The sequence below is a fragment of the Talpa occidentalis genome, unplaced genomic scaffold, assembly GCF_014898055.3.
Source record: "Talpa occidentalis isolate TD23 unplaced genomic scaffold, MPIMG_talOcc4v2.1 talOcc4.18, whole genome shotgun sequence".
NCBI classification, from domain to species: Eukaryota; Metazoa; Chordata; class Mammalia; order Eulipotyphla; family Talpidae; genus Talpa; species Talpa occidentalis.
The window spans coordinates 13193845-13211210 of NW_023601851.1; positions in this window are offsets into that span (position 1 = coordinate 13193845).

Consider the following 17366-nt stretch of genomic DNA (forward strand, 5'->3'; position numbering starts at 1 on the left):
TGGAGGGCACACAGTGGGTGACAGTGACTTTCCAGAGCCCTTTGGACGTGGCTCATCACAAGGCCCACAACCTGGTCCCCCTGGACTGGTCAGTGGAGGGTGATGGAGGCTGGAGGAGGAGGAGCTGCGTCCTGTCCACAGAGGTGTGAACAACTAAGGAAATTGCCTCTGACAACCTCAGTGCAGTAATTGCTCCCTGAGATGTGGTACTGGATGATGCCCATTAACACGGTCAACTCAAAGAGGGCACTTGTCCCTCTTGAGGAAGGTCCCTGAAGACTGGAATCTGGACAGTGTCCAACATGCGGACGCCAGCTCCAGAGCTCAAATAGCCCAGCCCCGAGGCCCTGCTCTGCACTTGAGGCGGCACAGGACGGGGTGGAAAGTGCTGTGAGTGCTCAGAGGTGGCCCCATGAGCCCCGACCATGGAGTGAGACGCCGGGACGCCCTCTGCCCTGCCATGGGGACAACCTCAGGAGAGAGACTCAATACAACAGCAGGATCGTTCCTCCCAGACTGCAGGTATCTTCCCCCAGCCGTTTGCAGGGGAGAATCCACTCACACTTCAGAGTTTTCAGATGTCAAGGCTCATGTTAGACTTGAGAAAGCGCCATAGTTAAACTATTCATTTTCTGAATCATGACAACTAATGCTGATGGTGCCCAAGTTGCTCATGTCCCACTGCCCTGTCAGCCTGGGTGAGACTCAGTGAGAGAAAACTTAAGTTATTTGAGGATCTTCCACAAATTATGCCATTTTAATGCAGTCATCATAGGGTTACATTTTTATGATTATGTGACAGTAATATTACATACTGATTTTAGTGTTCACTCAGTATGTATTAAATATTGTATGAAATCATTATAATTAATGATTATTTTGTAACTAAGATGAAATTTCAAAATCCTTATTGTTAAATTTCAATTTATTTGTTTTTGTTCCTAATATTATGACAGATATGAAGTAAAAATTCAACAACTTTTATAATGATATTTTTGACTATCTCAGGACTCTCACACTGAAGAGAGGCTGCCATGGACATCTGACTATTTGTGGAAATGAACTTGGGATTTCCCCAGTTCCACAGATCTAGGACTGCTAGAGAATTGGAAAATAAAGTCACAGTAGTTAAATATGGAAGAATATATATCAAAACTTACATCATTGTTACAATATGTACTTTGAATCTCACAAAAGATGTCTACAAATTTGACAATGTGATCCTTATTTTTTTTATTAAACTATTTGGAATTATTTCTACTAATGCATTTCTATCAATTTATTTCCTACATTTTCCATTAAACCTTACTGTCACAAGGACTGTCATCCTAAGGGAGTGAGGTAAGCATGAGATTGGGGGGGAGAGAAGAGAGGGTAGGGCTGCCACGTGTCCAGACGTCTCCACTCACACAGGGACCTGGGGGGAGGAACAAACCTGCACCCCGAGGGACCCAGGGCCCTGGGACTGGCAGGGACAGTCACACACACAGACCATCAGGCTCAGCACCGGAGCAGCCTCCTCCCTACACAGATGTGCATGAGTCTGAGGGGGACAGAGGGGCCAGGAGGGACCTGGTGTGGACGAGCCCATCCTGCAGGAGGGATGTGTGGGTGTGACCCAGGAGGATACTCTGCGGGAAACGTGGTCTCTGAATCCTCAGATGTGGGGAGTCAGGGGCAGGGAGATGAGGAGATGAGGGGACGGACCAGGAGGCAGCAGTGAGGCCACAGGGGCAGGAATCTGACAGAGGAGGCATCAGGAAACACCGCATGGGGACGCCGAGCCCAGATCATTCAGTTCCAGGACAGTGTCGGGTCCTGGGGAGCAGGAAAACAGGGACCCGCACACCCCATCTCCCTGCACACCCGTCCCTGTGGGGTCTCCCCAGACCGGGGCTGTGCTGGAAGAGCAGGGACAGGCTCTCCATGGTGGGGAAGGGCTTGGCATGTTCACGTGTCCTCTGGGGCTGTGCCCTGGACAACCTCTGGGAGGTGTGCTGGGCAGAGACGCTGGGCATGGGCAGGAGCTGGGAGCTGCGGGACTGGAATGTTGTGGGGGAGGGCTGTCAGTCGGGTTTGTTGACACATGGGAGATTCTAATTTGTTAAAGTTGTAGGGGAGAGATGAAATTTGTAGTCTTTATAAATTTCATAGACAAGTTGGACTGCATAATAATGACACAAGAGATGGAAAAGTAAAAAAGTTGAAACAGCAGGACACCCAGATGAGGATATTAGACTCTGTAGGACCTAGGAGTAATTACCCAGTAAATAGAATGAAATATTATACTATGCTGATAACCCATTTTATGCTCAGTACTTGAAGATTTGACAATGTTTTTTAATCCTCTTATTTTTTTTTTAAACAGACGATGGCTCCAGGGGTGACCAATCTCACAGCCGTGACAGAATTTGTGCTCCTGGGGTTCCCCACCCAGGGGACCATGGGCTTCTTGCACCCGCTGCTTTTCTCCCTGGTCTACCTTTGTGCCCTGCTGGGGAACGGGCTCATTGTCCTCATCACCACCCTGGACCGGCACCTCCACACCCCCATGTACTTCTTCCTGAGGAGTCTGTCCTTCACAGACTTCTGCCTCATCTCAGCCACGGTCCCCAAGTCCATTGCCAACTGTCTGAGGCACAGCAGCTCCATCTCGTTACCGGGCTGTGTCCTCCAGGTCTTCATGATGATTATGTCAGCAGGTACAGAGATGCACCTGCTCACGGTGATGAGCCTTGACCGCTATGCTGCCATCTGCCACCCCCTGCACTATGATGTCATCATGAGCAGGGACAGGTGTGTGCAGCTGACAGCTGTGTCCTGGCTGGGTGGGGGTCTCTATGCTGTGATGCTCACAGCTGGAACCTTCTCCTTGTCCTACTGTGGGTCCAACGTGGTCCACCAGTTCTTCTGTGATATCCCCCAGTTATTGGCTATTTCCTGCTCAGGAAATTTGATGAATGAACTTGTCCCCATGCTCATTTGTGTGGTGTTGAGTATCTGCTATTTTATTTTCATCATCATTTCCTATGTCCACATCTTCTCTGCTGTCAGGAAGATCCCATCCACAGAAGGGAAGGCCAAAGTCTACTCCACCTGCCTTCCTCACCTGCTGGTTGTGGTGCTATTTCTCTTCATGACATCCTTTGCTTATATGAAGCCAACATCAGTAACTCCATGCATGTCTGACCTAATCATTTCTATGTTCTACACGGTGGTGCCCCCCACCTTTAATCCCGTCATATACAGTCTGAGGAACCAAGCCATGAAGATGGCTGTGGGGAGAATGATGAAGGGCTATTTCACCAGCAAGTAACACTCACCCTTTTTTAATTGATTTATTTATTAATACAAGCACTGGGTACAGTCAGAAGCGTGGGAGGGTGAGAGGATTCACCAGAGACAGAGCTGGGAACAGAACAGGCAGACTGAAAAAATACAATGCTGAGGGGTGCAGCGGGCACGGTAGGAGATGTCTGTAGCGCCCTGTGTGACCCTCTCTGCTGGCCGGGATCGAACTGGCACTGCAGAGGCTGCGGGCACCTTCGAAGCCCAGCACTCTACAGCTGCGCCACCAGGGGAGGCCCAAACTCACCCTTCTTTTCATCAGCCACAGAGACTGTTTACAAGTGCATGCCCGTGTCCTGCAGCCAGACACATGTGTTTGTGCCACAGGGACACCAGACAATCTTTGTCCCCTGTCCCCTCCCCTCCCTTCTCAGAGACCTCAGGATGTTGTTCCCCAAGACTATTAATGTGTTTCCCTTCTCAAATGCCTGTTCTCTTTCCCCGCACCCCCTTCCACCCCCTTGTGTGTGTCCAAGTCTGACCTGCTTTGCTGCGTGTATTTTTCACACCCTCTCCTTTCACAGGACTCTGTCCCAGGTGAAGGGTGTCTCCTTATCTCAATCCACCTGTCTGTCTCCTGTGTGTAGTGGGGCAACTTGTTATCCCATAAACTCAAGGTTCTACAGGGGGAGCCGCCCTTCCCACGGGCAGCCCAGTCCAGGCAGGTTGGAGGGCTGATGTCCTGGGTGGCCTGTCTGGGTCAAGCACTATCCTTTGTCAAAATCCCAGGGGGGTCCATCATCAGACTTGATGAGTGACCGTGGCCTGGGCTCCGGCTTCCTTGATGGCCCAAGGCCCAGCTGAGCAGCCCGGCCTCTCGCCACACAGAAGCTGTGTCCCAGGCACTCGGGTACAGCTTGTTGGGGATTTAAGGAACAAGAGAGAGCAGTCAGGGAGGTCTGGGACACGGGTCAGGTGGGTCTACTCTCAGACTCGCACACAGCGGAGCTTCCCGCCCTCCTCAACGGACACAGGACTGGGGTGGACGCTGCATCCTGGATTGGGTTGGATCGGCCCAGGTCGACCCCAGGGCCCTCATGGGTGCGGGTGCACACCCCATCAGGAAACTGCTTTTGGTTTGTGATTTCAGGGAGGACGGGCCTGGAAGAGGGTGAGGCTGTCAGAGGGTCCAGGGGCAGGGGCTGTGGCGGGGCCTCGGGAGCAGTGCCCCCGAGCACCCCAAGCCTGAATGGGCCCCCCAACCCGCCTACCGGGGGCTCCAGCTCCACTTCCCTCAGGATGGGGCCATATTTCTTGGCAGTTATTGGCATGGCCTGGCACACGCTGCAGAGAGTGGCAGAACAGTGGGTGGGCCCTGGGACTGTCCTGCCTCTCCTTCACCAATAACCCCCGTTGTGTGCACCTGAACTGGTGAGGCCTGTGAGCAAACATGTAGTGCCACACCCGGGAGAGGTTCCCCCAACTCTGCTGTGTCAGACCACCCCGTTGACACGCCAGAGACCACCCTCAGGACGGACCCGCATTGGAAGATAAACACAAGCTTCTGTCATGAACACAACTGTTCAAATATAGTGACAGATTTATAGGTGCTGAAAATAAATGGTGTTTTTAAATAAACAAATTCTGAGACATGAACAAATTCTCGTGCCCAAGATCCAGGGGCTTCCCCTTCTCACTCCTACGGAATTTCTTCCTAATTTTCCTCCCTCCTCCTCTCCTGCCTCCACCACTGCCCCATCCTCCTGACCCACCTCCCACCTCCCCCATGAATGGTGCACAGGGGGTGACGGTGACTTTCCAGATCCCTGTGGACGTGGCTCATCCATGGCTCTGACCACAGGCCACACCTGTCCCCGCGGCGGTCAGGGGATGGGATGGAGCCTGAGGGGGGACCAGGTCCAGTCCTCCCTGGGTAAAAACTAAGGAAATCGCCTCTGGCACACTCAGTGCCCTAATTGCTCAGTGGTTGTTATTTGAGGTTGAGGCCAAGTAAGCAGATGAGCGGGAGGGAGCATGGCCCTCCTCCCCGGGGATGACCTGGGTGGGGCTGGCAGATGGAGAGCAACCAGGGGGCCAGCAGGAAGGTCAAAGCTCCTCAGGCCCCTGCCCTGGAGTCAGACTCATGCTGAGTTTTCTGAGGCCTCAGAGCCTGTGTCACTGCCGCACAGCTGGAAACTGGCACCTCCTCTGTGGATGCCACTTGCTGGCTTCGCAGGAAGCAAAATTTAAAAGACAACTTGCCTCACAGGCTGCGGGGGCTGTGCTGGCGTGTGTCCCGGAGAGTCACTTGGGTTAAGTGGATGGTGCTAAGTCACGGAAGCCAGAGTTGGAAGAGACCCAGAGGCCCTCCGTGGGGGGCCCAGACCCGAACGTGGAACTGACCCAGTCACCGACATGCCGGGCAGGACCACAGGCTCAGGGCATGGGGCAGCGGCCAAGTTGGGTGAGGCCTGTGGTGCTGGGGTGGTGGGTATGGAGACACTGCAGCTGGGGGGCTACCCCCTAGGTCGTGTGCACCCCGTCATGCAATGTTACCTTAGCGATGAAAAGACCACAATTTAAAAAAAATCCATAGATTTAAAAAATTCTAGATTTGAGAACAAAGTAGAAATTGTTCATTTCATGATAAAAGTAGTGATAGCTAAAGGGGTATTTTATTGCCTGGCGCAGCAATTGTGCAGTTTTCACAGCCAACGGTCGGAGCAGTTTCAGTGGAGAAAATGTTTTTTTCCCTTTAATTGAAGGTGTAGCTCTGATTGTGGTTTTAATAGATTTGCCCCTTTCCTGCTACATGTGACAACTATCTGGTTCCAGGGCTGCCCACTATGTGTTCAGCCCATGAGCACACTAAGGGACTTTGTGTTCAATTCTCAGTGAAATCATAAGAATGAATGACAAGACATTAAACTCAGTGAAACGGACAAACAAGGCTAAAGCTAAAACGCTAACACTGTCCTTCCCAGTCCCCAGTTGATCAATGACATATCTGATTCGGATGGAAATTCGGGAGCATGGAGGCAATGCCTGACGAGTTGAGACCTTTCATGTTGTGGTGAATATTGACTCTGTGAATGAGTCGAGCACAGCCAGGTCAGTGTCTCCTTAATCTCCTAGCAAAAGCCCAGATGGTAGAGCCCCTGCGTGGGGGTTTTGTAGACAGCAGGTGGAGACTTGTCACATGGGGAGTGTTGAGCAGGTTGTGGAACAGGGTGCTGCTCGCCAGGCCTTGCTTACATTGGATTCCCAGATGGTGTGCACACAGACTGGCTTGGCAGGGCCCGGGAGGAAGGGACAGACACAGGCGGGCCTGGTCCACTGGTCGTTCTTTCCACTGACTGGACAATATGAGAGGGTTTTCCAGGTCTTGTTAGTATAAGATGAAATTTCAAATATTTGTGTCTTTCATATGAAAAGCTTGGAAAATGTAACAGGGCACAGTCAGGGTGAAAATGCAATTCTTTGACAGGATGAAGCTACTTGGAGAATGACTAGGGATGAGACCGGGGAGGACCAGGAGTGTGGGTGGTGAGAAGCTGCTGTGATTGTTGTACGAGGCACCCAGTTACTCTCAGTCTGGGGAGACTGGACAGCACTGATTTCTTCCTCACAACATTTTCATACAGTGATGTCTCCAGAGGTGACCAATCTGAACATCGTGACAGAATTCTCCTCCTGGGGTTCCCCACCCAGGGGACCATGGGCTTCTTGCATCCGCTGCCCTTCTCCCTGGTCTACCTGTGTGCCCTGCTGGGGAACAAGCTTATAGTCCTCATCACCACCCTGGACCGGCACCTCCACAGCCCCATGTACTTCTTCCTGAGGGGTCTGTCATTCTTGGACCTCTGCCTCATCTCAGCCACGGTCCCCAAGTCCATTGCCAACTCTCTGAGGCACAACAGCTCCATCTCCTACCCGGGCTGTGTAATCCAGGTCTTTATGATGGTTATGTCAACAGCTACAGAGATGCACCTGCTCACGGTGATGAGCCTCGACCACTGTGCTGCCATCTGCCACCCCCTGCACTATGACATCCTTATGAGCAGGGGCAGGTTTGTGCAGCTGACAGCTGTGTCCTGGGTGGGTGGGGGTCTCCATGCTGTGATGCACACAGCTGGAACCTTCTCCTTGTCCTACTGTGGGTCCAACATGTTCCACCAGTTCTTCTGTGACATCCCCCAGTTATTGGCTATTTCCTGCTCTGGAAATTTGATGAGCAAATTTGTTCCCATTCTCATTAGTGTGGTCTGGAGTATCTGCTGTTTTATTTTCATCGTCATTTCCTATGTCCACATCTTCTCTGCTGTCAGGAAGATCCCATCCACAGAAGGGAAGGCCAAGGCCTACTCCAACTGCCTTCCCCACCTGCCGGTTGTGGTGCTGTTTGTCTCCACTGCATGCTTTGCTTCTCTGAAGCCAACTTCAGAGACTGCATCCATGTCTGTCCTGGTAATTTCTACATGATGGTGCCCCTCGCCTTTAATCCCGTCATATACAGTCTGAGGAATAAAGCCTTGACGTCGGCTGTGGGGAGACTGATCAATGGCCAGTAATCAAAGATGTGAGATATCAAAAGCTAAAATTATAACCTCTCATTAATTAAGGTTTTCCCCCATAACTCTTAACATGCTATTCATAAAGCACAGATTTCTTGAATTAGGATTATTTTTGTCCCAAATTCATATTCTCATATTCTTCAATAAAATCTGTTTCCTAAAATTTCCTGAAATCCTTTGCCAACCGTCTCCCTGTGTTTTGTTCATAAACTGAATCAGCTTATGATTAAAACCATGAATTTGCTGTGGAAAGAATGTTATGGAACTCACATATCACCAACCTTTACATGAAATGAAGCAGTGTACATGGGGGTCTGTTCTTGGGTGCACAAGGTCATGGGACCCCAGTCCTGGGCACTCAGTACCCACAGCCTGTTTGTGTCTCCACTGGGGGGGTCCCGTCCCTGTGGAGGGGAGGGGAGCACAGCTTAGTGTTGGACCCCCATCCCTCATGATTCCTAATGGGGTGTCTTCCTCTAGGAGAAGGTCATGTTTCTGCTCACAGGACAAAGGGAAACCACACTTGACTCTGCCAGAGGTGGAAGGATGGAACCTTCCTTGGTTCGTAGGAATCTATGACTGAATCCTGGAATTGATAGAATATCAATTTCTATGATGCCTGTTTTGATGCCAATATGACTGCATCCCCTCGATGTGGCATTTCCAAAAGTAAAGTTTTATGAATTATTTTTGAAGAACTACATTTTCAGTTAAAAATTTTTAATTTTTAATTTGTTATTGTGTTTAGGTTCCTTTAGTTTTCCATATTTTAGCTTGATCCTATACTAGGTCTTCTTCTCAATTTTCTTATAGATTACACTTAAGTTCACTTTTTTTATACTTGGGAACTATGTTTTTTTTTATTATGTAAAACATCATGCAAACTAAAGCCTGGCGATATTTGCTGATTTTTTTTTTTTTTATAATCCTACACATCTGCACTGCATGTATGGAAGTTCTCACATTGTTCCCTAACACTGAGAACGTGAGCTGGGGTGACGACCCTCCTCTCCGGAGCAGCTCACTGTGTCTCCAAACTCTCCTGGCCGATGAGCACATATTATTCATGAAACCCTCCTGCAGCTGAGCGCGTTGCGAAGCAGCCTCTGCAACTCCAGAGGATTCATGAAACTAAATTTGTGATAATAAAATGTAGTTAATCACAAGACATGCCTTGTCCATTCAAATTTCAGAATGAAACCTGCGCTAGAAAATCACTCACAGTAATAGTCATTTCAGTGATAGTATGAGGTCAGAGTCCCCATCCCTTGAGATATGACTTCGTTCCCTGGTCAGATTCCTGTTAATTTTCTATTTTTCCTTTGAATGAATGCACTGAGTGTCTGCTGAGAAGGGATCTTTACCATGAGTGTTTCATCACACTATAACGTTAATTTGTTATTTGTTCTTATAAAAAGAGGACACACATTTACACTTTTTACTGTTTTCACTGTTTACTGTGGGTCACTTTTCACTCCCCCACCATTACAAGTGTCCACTCAGAAGCTACTAAGTGCCTTGCAGTGCCTGCCCTGTACATCCACACACCTATCTCCTCCCCATTCCCTCTCCCTGTTCCCTCTGATAATGAGCAAAGCGTTGCACTCAGTCCAACATTTCCTTATACTGTTTGCCACTATATTTTCTCAGTTATTGGCTTTTTTATATTGTAATCCACAGATGGGTGAGACCAGCCAATATATTTCACTTTTTGACTTATTTCACTTGCATAAGAACCTCAAGGTTCACTTTTGGTCCCTAAGGGCACTAGTTCACCTTTTTAATAGCTGTGTAGTATTCCATTGTGTGTGGACCCACGTTATTTATATATTCACTCCACTGTGCATAGCAATTGGGTTGAGGCCATGGCCAGTAACAGTGGTCAGCGCTGCTGTGAACACAGGTGTGCATGGTGCATCAGAGAGTCTGCACATCTGGGACAAACACCTGCAGAGGTTTTTCCAACCTGTGGTGGTTCTGTTTTCATTGTCTGAAAACATCTCCAAGCTGTTTTCCCATCAGAGGTGAGAGGCCCTTTCTCTCTCTCCTCACCTCCTTGCTGTGTCTAGTCTCCAGCTTGGTCCCTTCTCACGGGTGACAATACATTACAGTTTGGATTTCTATTTTCCTTATTATTAGTGCAGTTGAACAATTTGGAATGGATTAAAATCTGCATTGACGAGGGCTTTAAATACCAGAAAGCACACCCGGGTACTGCCCACTGCACATCCACCCCACAGATGAAATTGGGGACACACGCCAAGGACCAGGGAACAAGGGCACATAGGAACAAGTGGCCCCCCCACACTAGAGAGCTTCTGTGCCTCAGAAGACACAATCCCCAAAATGGGCCCCTGCGCTGGGAGAAAACTGTGCACATCACACACCTGACAAGGCGAGTGTCCAAAGTACACAAAACCTATAAACCCAGCACAAAAAGAGACACCCCGATCCAACACGCCTCAGACACCCAGAGACATTTTCTAGGAGAAACGCTCAGTGGCCCTGCAGAGTCATTTGCAGATTTTATTCAGGGTCTAAACCTTCCCTGCTCTTGAGCTTGTCTTCATGTCTGAAGTGACATGAACGTGCTTCCACGAAGGCTCAGGTGCTGGTGTGCGCTACTTTCAATCTCGCACCTCCTCTGCTTCTTTATCATTTCATCATGCGAGTATAATCTATCCCGAATTAGTTCTGCCTGGTCATTTCCTGCGGCTCTGATGGTGACAAGCTCTTCCTTTCCATCCCGCCTACCAGCTGTGCCCTGTGCCCCCTGGGCCTCCGGGGCGACGCCCCCCTGAGTCTGTTCTCTGAGCCGCACCCGCGGGCGCCAGGGTGGACACCGAGCGCTGGGACCGCGGGAGGGACGGACACACCCTCGTTGGTCAAGACACGACCCAGTTTCTGCACCAAGTGGGTTCTCCGAGACCCCGCAGGCAGCGCCCCAATCCTGCCCCTGGGCCGGGCCCCCTGGGCCGGGCAGGGTCATGCTCCAGGCCGAGGGCAGACGGGGTCGCGGTGTCCGTCCCCCAAACACACCCGCAGGGATCCCCAGAGTTGGGAGAAGCGCCAGGCGCCCTCCCGGCCGCGGCCTGGGCCCGTCCCCTGGGAAGCGAGTGTCCCCCGCGGCCTCAGCCAGCCCCAGGCTCCGCGCGGACCCCCCTGACCCCGCCTGCCCTTGGGGCCGCGTCAGCCTCGCGGAGCCCTTGGGGCGCAAATACCCAAGTTTCAACCAAAGGCGCACATGATGGGGGGCTCTGGACTGTCCTGCGTGACATCCCGGCCTGCCGGCCCAGCCGGGACCCCACATGAAGGGGTTGCCCCATCAGGGAGGACGCGGACTTCGGTCACGCCGTGTCCTGCCCCGGCCTCACGGTCAGCGCCGCCACCCCGGGTGGCCAGTGCCGCGCTGACCCCTGCCCGGCCGCGGGGGACACCGCGGGGGACCCGCTCGGCGGCCTGTCCGGGAGGAGCCCCTGCCCCGGGGTTGGCACAGCAGCCCGGTTAACCTCGTCCCTCCGCGGCCACCCCCCCTTCCACGGCTGCCGACCCAGGCTCGGGAGGCCGAGGAGGGATCTGGTCGACCCGGCGGACCCCGACCCCCGGCTCCCCGGGCCGCGCCCTCGGCCATGTCCACCCCGGGCGGGACTGTCCCCGTGAAGGCGACGACCACGGAGTCAGCAGCAAGTCAGACTCGCAGGCGCCGGAGGGGCCGGCGGGAGGTCGGGACAGGGAGAGGTGTCGGGACCCGCAACACGCGCTTCGGGGATCCGGTTCTGCCGTTCTGGCCCCGGCCCAGGCCGACACACTGACAAGTGAGAGATCACAGTCTCAGTTACAAGCCCTGCTTTACTCAGGTTTCCCTCTAACTCTCACATGTCCTCATTTCCAGATAGACTTTTCTCTTAATGTTATTGCTTTGTCTGAAATTTATATTCTCATATTTTTCCTTAAAGTTTGTTCTTTAAGTTAATACAGTCTTTTTTTTAAGATATATTTATTTATTTATACAAGCACTGGGTACAGTCAGAAGTGCGGGAGGGTGAGAGAATTTACCGAGCCAGAGTGGGGAGCAGAGCAGTAAGACTGATGAAGCACACCCCTGAGGGGAGCAGCGGGCGGCAGGAGAGGTCTGTGTGCCATGTGGGACCCTCCTCCGGTGGCCAGGGAGCAGCCGGGGATCGGACCGGTGCTGCAGAGGCCGCCGGCAGCTTCGCAACCCAGCGCTCAACCACTGTGCCACCGGGAAGGCCCAGTTAATACAGTCTTTCACAAAACCCTTCCCCAAGTGAAGCTCATAGCCTAAAATCTATGCCATGTCAAAAACATGTGATGAAGGGTCTCCCTGGTAGTGCAGCGTTTGAGCGCTGGGCTGGGAAGCTGCCCGCAGCCTCTGCATCGCTGGTTCGATCCCCACCTGCCTGGTGAGGGTCCCACATGGTGCGCAGAACTCTCCTGACACGCCCACTGCTCCCCTGATCAGTGTACTACATCAGTCTGCCTGCTCTGCTCCTCGCTCTGGCTCTGGTGAATCCTCTCACCCTCCCGTGCTTCTGACTGTACCCAGTGTTAGTATAAATAAATAAATAAACCTTTAATAAAAAATGTGATAAAGTTTGCAAGAAGTCACACGTTTCTGACTCAGAAAGAAGTCAGAACTCAGAGGTCACCAACAGTTACTAACAGTGACAAGATGCAAGTTATTTTCTCCCAGGAGCACCGGTCACGGGGCCTGGGCACTCGGTTCCCACTCAGCGTGTGTCTCCACTGAGGCCCGTCCTTCTGATGAGGAGGGGGGACAGCTGAATGCGTGCTCCCACCCTCACGATTCCTAATGGGGCCTCTTCCTCTAAGAGACATTCATGTTTCTGTTCAAAGTTTGCGTAGCAGCTACACTTGCCATGAATCTGCCTGAGGCGGGAGTTGGAAGGCGACCAGGGACTCGGAGTCTGGGGCTGAAATATGTCATGGATGTGACTGTTATTTTCTGTGACGTCTGACTTGAACCTATCACACTGTACTCCTGTGATGCAGTGTTCTTTTTTTTAAAGTAGATGAATTATTTTTGAGTCAGTGCATTTCTACTTCAAAATTTAATGTTAAGACCTTTGAGGTTGGGCCTCCCCAGTGGCACAGCAGTTGAGTGCTGGGTTGCGAAGCTACCTGCAGCCTCTGCAGCGCTGGTTCGATCCCTGGCTGTTCCTGGACCACCTGAGGAGGGTCCCACATGGCGTGCAGACCTCTCCTGCCACCCGCTGCTCCCCTCAGCAGTGTGCTTCGGTCCTTCTGTCTTCTCTGCTCCCCGCTCTGGCTCTGGTGAATTCTCTAACCCTCCCGCACTTCTGACTGTACCCAGTGCTTGCATAAATAAATAAATAAATAAATAAATAAATAAATAAATAAATAAATACACAAATCTTTACAAAACAAAAAAAGACCTTTGATGTTGTGTTCATTTTCAGGTTCTCTGAGTTTTCCAAATTGTATCTTGATTCCTCTACCAGGATTTCTACTTGACATTCTTTTAGATAACACTTAAGTTCACTATTTTTCTACTTCAGGAACCATGTTATCATTTCATATGATGTAAAACTGTATATAAAGTAAAACACTACAGTATTTATGAATTTTTATTCTCCAGAAGCTTCTGTGCTACAAACCCTGAGGCCTCATGACTGTATACCCACTCTGAGAACATGAGCTGGGGGGATGCTCCTCGTTCAAGCATTTTCTCTGGAGCAGGTCACTGTGTCTCCAAATGCTCCTGAGGGATCATAGCATACTTGGTCCAGAAAATACTTCTTTTAAAAAATGTATGTTAATGACCAGACTGACTCCATTCAGATTTCAGAATAAAATCTGTGTCGGAAAATCTCTTAAGTGAATAATCTTTCCAATGGAAGACCTTGATCTTCTGTTTCTCCTCCCGGGACTTCATCACTCTCTGCTCACGTCCTTTACATACTTTCTGTCTTTCCTTTGAAGAAAACTCTAAACTCTGTTGAGAAGAGGATCTGACTTCAGGAGTGGGGTAACATGGGGTCATGTTAATTAACAATTGCCACTTAAAGGAAACGCTCATTGTCACATCTCTGTTTTCTTATTGCGGGCTGCATCTCTGCCCCTCTGTGTGTGTGCGTCTCTCCTCACACTCCGGGAACACCCACATGAATACCCACTTGTTTCCACTCCTTATCCCTCTCCTATCCCCAGTCTCGACTGGTAACCGTGAATTTATTCACTAGTGCAAATAGGTTTGGCTGTATTTTGTAATGTCAGTTTTCTGTATTTTCTTTTTTTAAAAGATTTATTTATGCATACAAGAACTGGGGCACAGGTCAGAGTTGTGGGGGGTGAGATGATTCATCAGAGACAGAGTGGAGAACAGAACAGGTGCACTGAGTGAAATACACTGATGAGGGGAGCAGCAGATGAGTCAGGAGAGGTCTGTTGTGCCCTGTGGGTAGCTCCCTGGCTAGGGATCGAACATGTCCTGCAGTGGCTGTGGCTAGCTTCATAGGATGCATCTTAACCCCTTGGGCTACCAGGGAGGCCTGGTTTTCTTTTTTTTTTTTTTTAATAGAGGCATGTTTTATTTATTTATTTATTTGTTTGTTTGTTTTGTTTATACATGCACTGGGTACAGTCAGAAGCGCGGGAGGGTGAGAGGATTCACCAGAGTCAGAGCGGGGAGCAGAGCAGGCAGAAGGACTGAAGTACACTGCTGAGGGGAGCAGCGGGCGGCAGGAGAGGTCTGCGCGCCATGTGGGACCCTCCTCCGGTGGCCGGGGAGCAGCCGGGGATCGAACCGGCGCCGCAGAGGCCGCGGGCAGCTTCGCAACCCAGCACTCAAACACTGCGCCACCGGGGAGGCCCTCTTTTTTTTTTTTTTTTTTTTTTCTATCCCACAAATGAGTGAGACCATCTGCTATCTGTCTTTCACTATCTGTTATTTTTTTACTTAACAAGATAACTTTAAGGTCTACTCAACTTGTCCCAAACATATGATTTGATTTTTTTAATCCCTGTGTACAATTCCACTAACTATGGACCCACAATTACTTTATTCACTCCTCTGTTGAAATTCCTTGGGCTGGTTCTGCAATGGTGCACGGTGCTGTTGTGACACCAGTGCACATGAGTGTCTCTGTATTGTAGAGTTTTCACATTTTGGGATAAAAACTTAGCAAAGGGATTGCTAGTTCCTTTGGGATTCCCATTTTTATTTACTTAGGACATCTCCAAACCATTTTCCTAGAGGCTTTACCTACTTACATTCCCAGAAACAGAGGTGAGAGTTCCTTTCTCTCCACATCCACACAACATCAGTTGTGTTCAGACTTTTTGATTGGCCCATTCTCATAGGGGTGTGTGACAAGTCATTGCAGTTTTAGTTTGTGTTTTTGTTCCCCTTATAATTAGAGCTACTGAATATTATTATTTGGATTAAAGATTTGAATGTGACAAAGCCATAAATACTTGAGGAACTATGCCATCCTACTGCACATGCACCCCACCGATGAACTTGTGGACACAAATCCAAGGCCCCGAGGACAAGAGAAATGAGCATGTAGGAACAAATGTGCCCCACCACACTAGAGAGTTCATAATCCACTATAAAAACAGGCCCCTGCACTGGGAGAAAATTATGTGCACGTCATGCATCTGACATGGGGCTGGTTTCCATTCATACAAGGTATGTCACAACCCAACAGCAAAAAGCAGAAACCCCAATCAAGAAGTGGGTAAGAAACCAACATAGATATTTCCAAGGAGGACAACCAGTTTCCCTGCAGAGACGTTGGCAGATGTTACTGGGGTTCTAAACCATGCCTGCTCCTGAGCTTTGCCTGCATGTCCTGACACTGGCTGACCTCAAATGTGTTTTGTTAAATCCCGAGAGATTAGCACATCTTACATGGAATAGCTGTAGTCTATTTCATAAATTTATAATTATATAATATAAACTAATAATGATGCATTAGTTCTGTAATACTGTTTCCTTGTGATTTTGAGTGATGCAAATTATGGTGTTTTAATTCATCACATCTAATATGTACTTTACAACATTTTCATTTTATCTTCACATATTGTACATGTACACCTGAGTCTGTTCCCTGGTACAGCATGAAAGCTCTGTAAATATCTACTGAAGTCTCCAAAATTATCTTTGCGTCTGTGAGAGATGACAACGAATCTACCTGGCTTTGAATGTTTGAAAAACAATTGGCATAGTTGGCAGGATATGACTCCGAGAGCAGACATACCAAGTGGCATCTACAAATGGAGTGAAAGACAACATCAGAGTTGCAGGAGACAGGTGGTGGCCAAAATCCAAGAAGAGCTAAAGATGCTGCAGGAGCACAGAAGGTGGACAAGGTCTGGCAGATGGAGGACAAGCACTGGGAAACATCTCGGACCTAGTGGGAAGTAGAACAAAACCTTCAAGGCCCAGCCCACCATACCCCTGAGGCAGCAGACCTGTCAGGAAAAAAAAGGACCCCATCCATCATCTGTAGCTTGCCCAGTGACAAAGATGACACTGACTGACTTGCACAAACAATCCTGCCAGAAGGCGGAGAACTTTGGGACCTGGGTTGGACAGAATAATTTGCCCACCACAGGAGATGAAGAACAAAGGATGGGCCTGTCATCCTTGGTGGCTTAAAGCATGCTTATCTGCTGCCCGGCACTCCCAGGGCCACAGGGTGGCTGTGCCAGGCACTAGGGAGCAGTGAAAAAATCCTGACGGGATGGATAGTAGGGTATATGAGGTAAAAGTCAGGCTTTTTGCCCCCTCCTGTCATTAGCCTCTGTGGCTGGCACCCAAAGTCTTGTACATGTACATGTGAGGGTGGACACCCGGGCCTAGAGAATTTTGAGTATGTGTGTATGTAAACCAAGGGATGAGGCAGTATAAGGGCAGCGTCACTCTGAATTCCAAAGCATTTCACACAGTGAAGGCCACCCACAAAAGGCCTCTTACCATGTATTTGAAGACACCATAGTCATGACATCAAACCCCAGGAATCTCAAACCATGAAGAACCATCCACCAGAACCACTCCAACTGCAATGGCCCCTCTCCTTGTGAAGATAAAGGACACACTCACCAGCAGTAGCGATTCAGATTCAAAGAAGACTTGTAGATGCTGAGAACGGACCATTAAAAAATAAACCAAAGCACACACATGGTAAATTTGTGATGACAGGAACCATTTCTACTTCAGAAGATTGTTTTCTTCCCATCTATTGTTCAGTTATGTTGAATTTCTTTTTGTCTTCCTTCCCACTTTCCTTTCTCCCTTAGTTCCAGCCTACTTTATTTCCCTTCCCCCTTCCCCAACCTCCTCACAACCTCCTCTGCAGGTTTCCCCGTGAGGGAGCACAGGGTATGATGGTGACTTTGCAGTTACCTGTGGACACGGCTCTGATAACAGGGCCACACCTGGGTCCCCATGGCCACTCACTAGAGGCTGATGGAGCCTGAGGAGGGGGAACCACA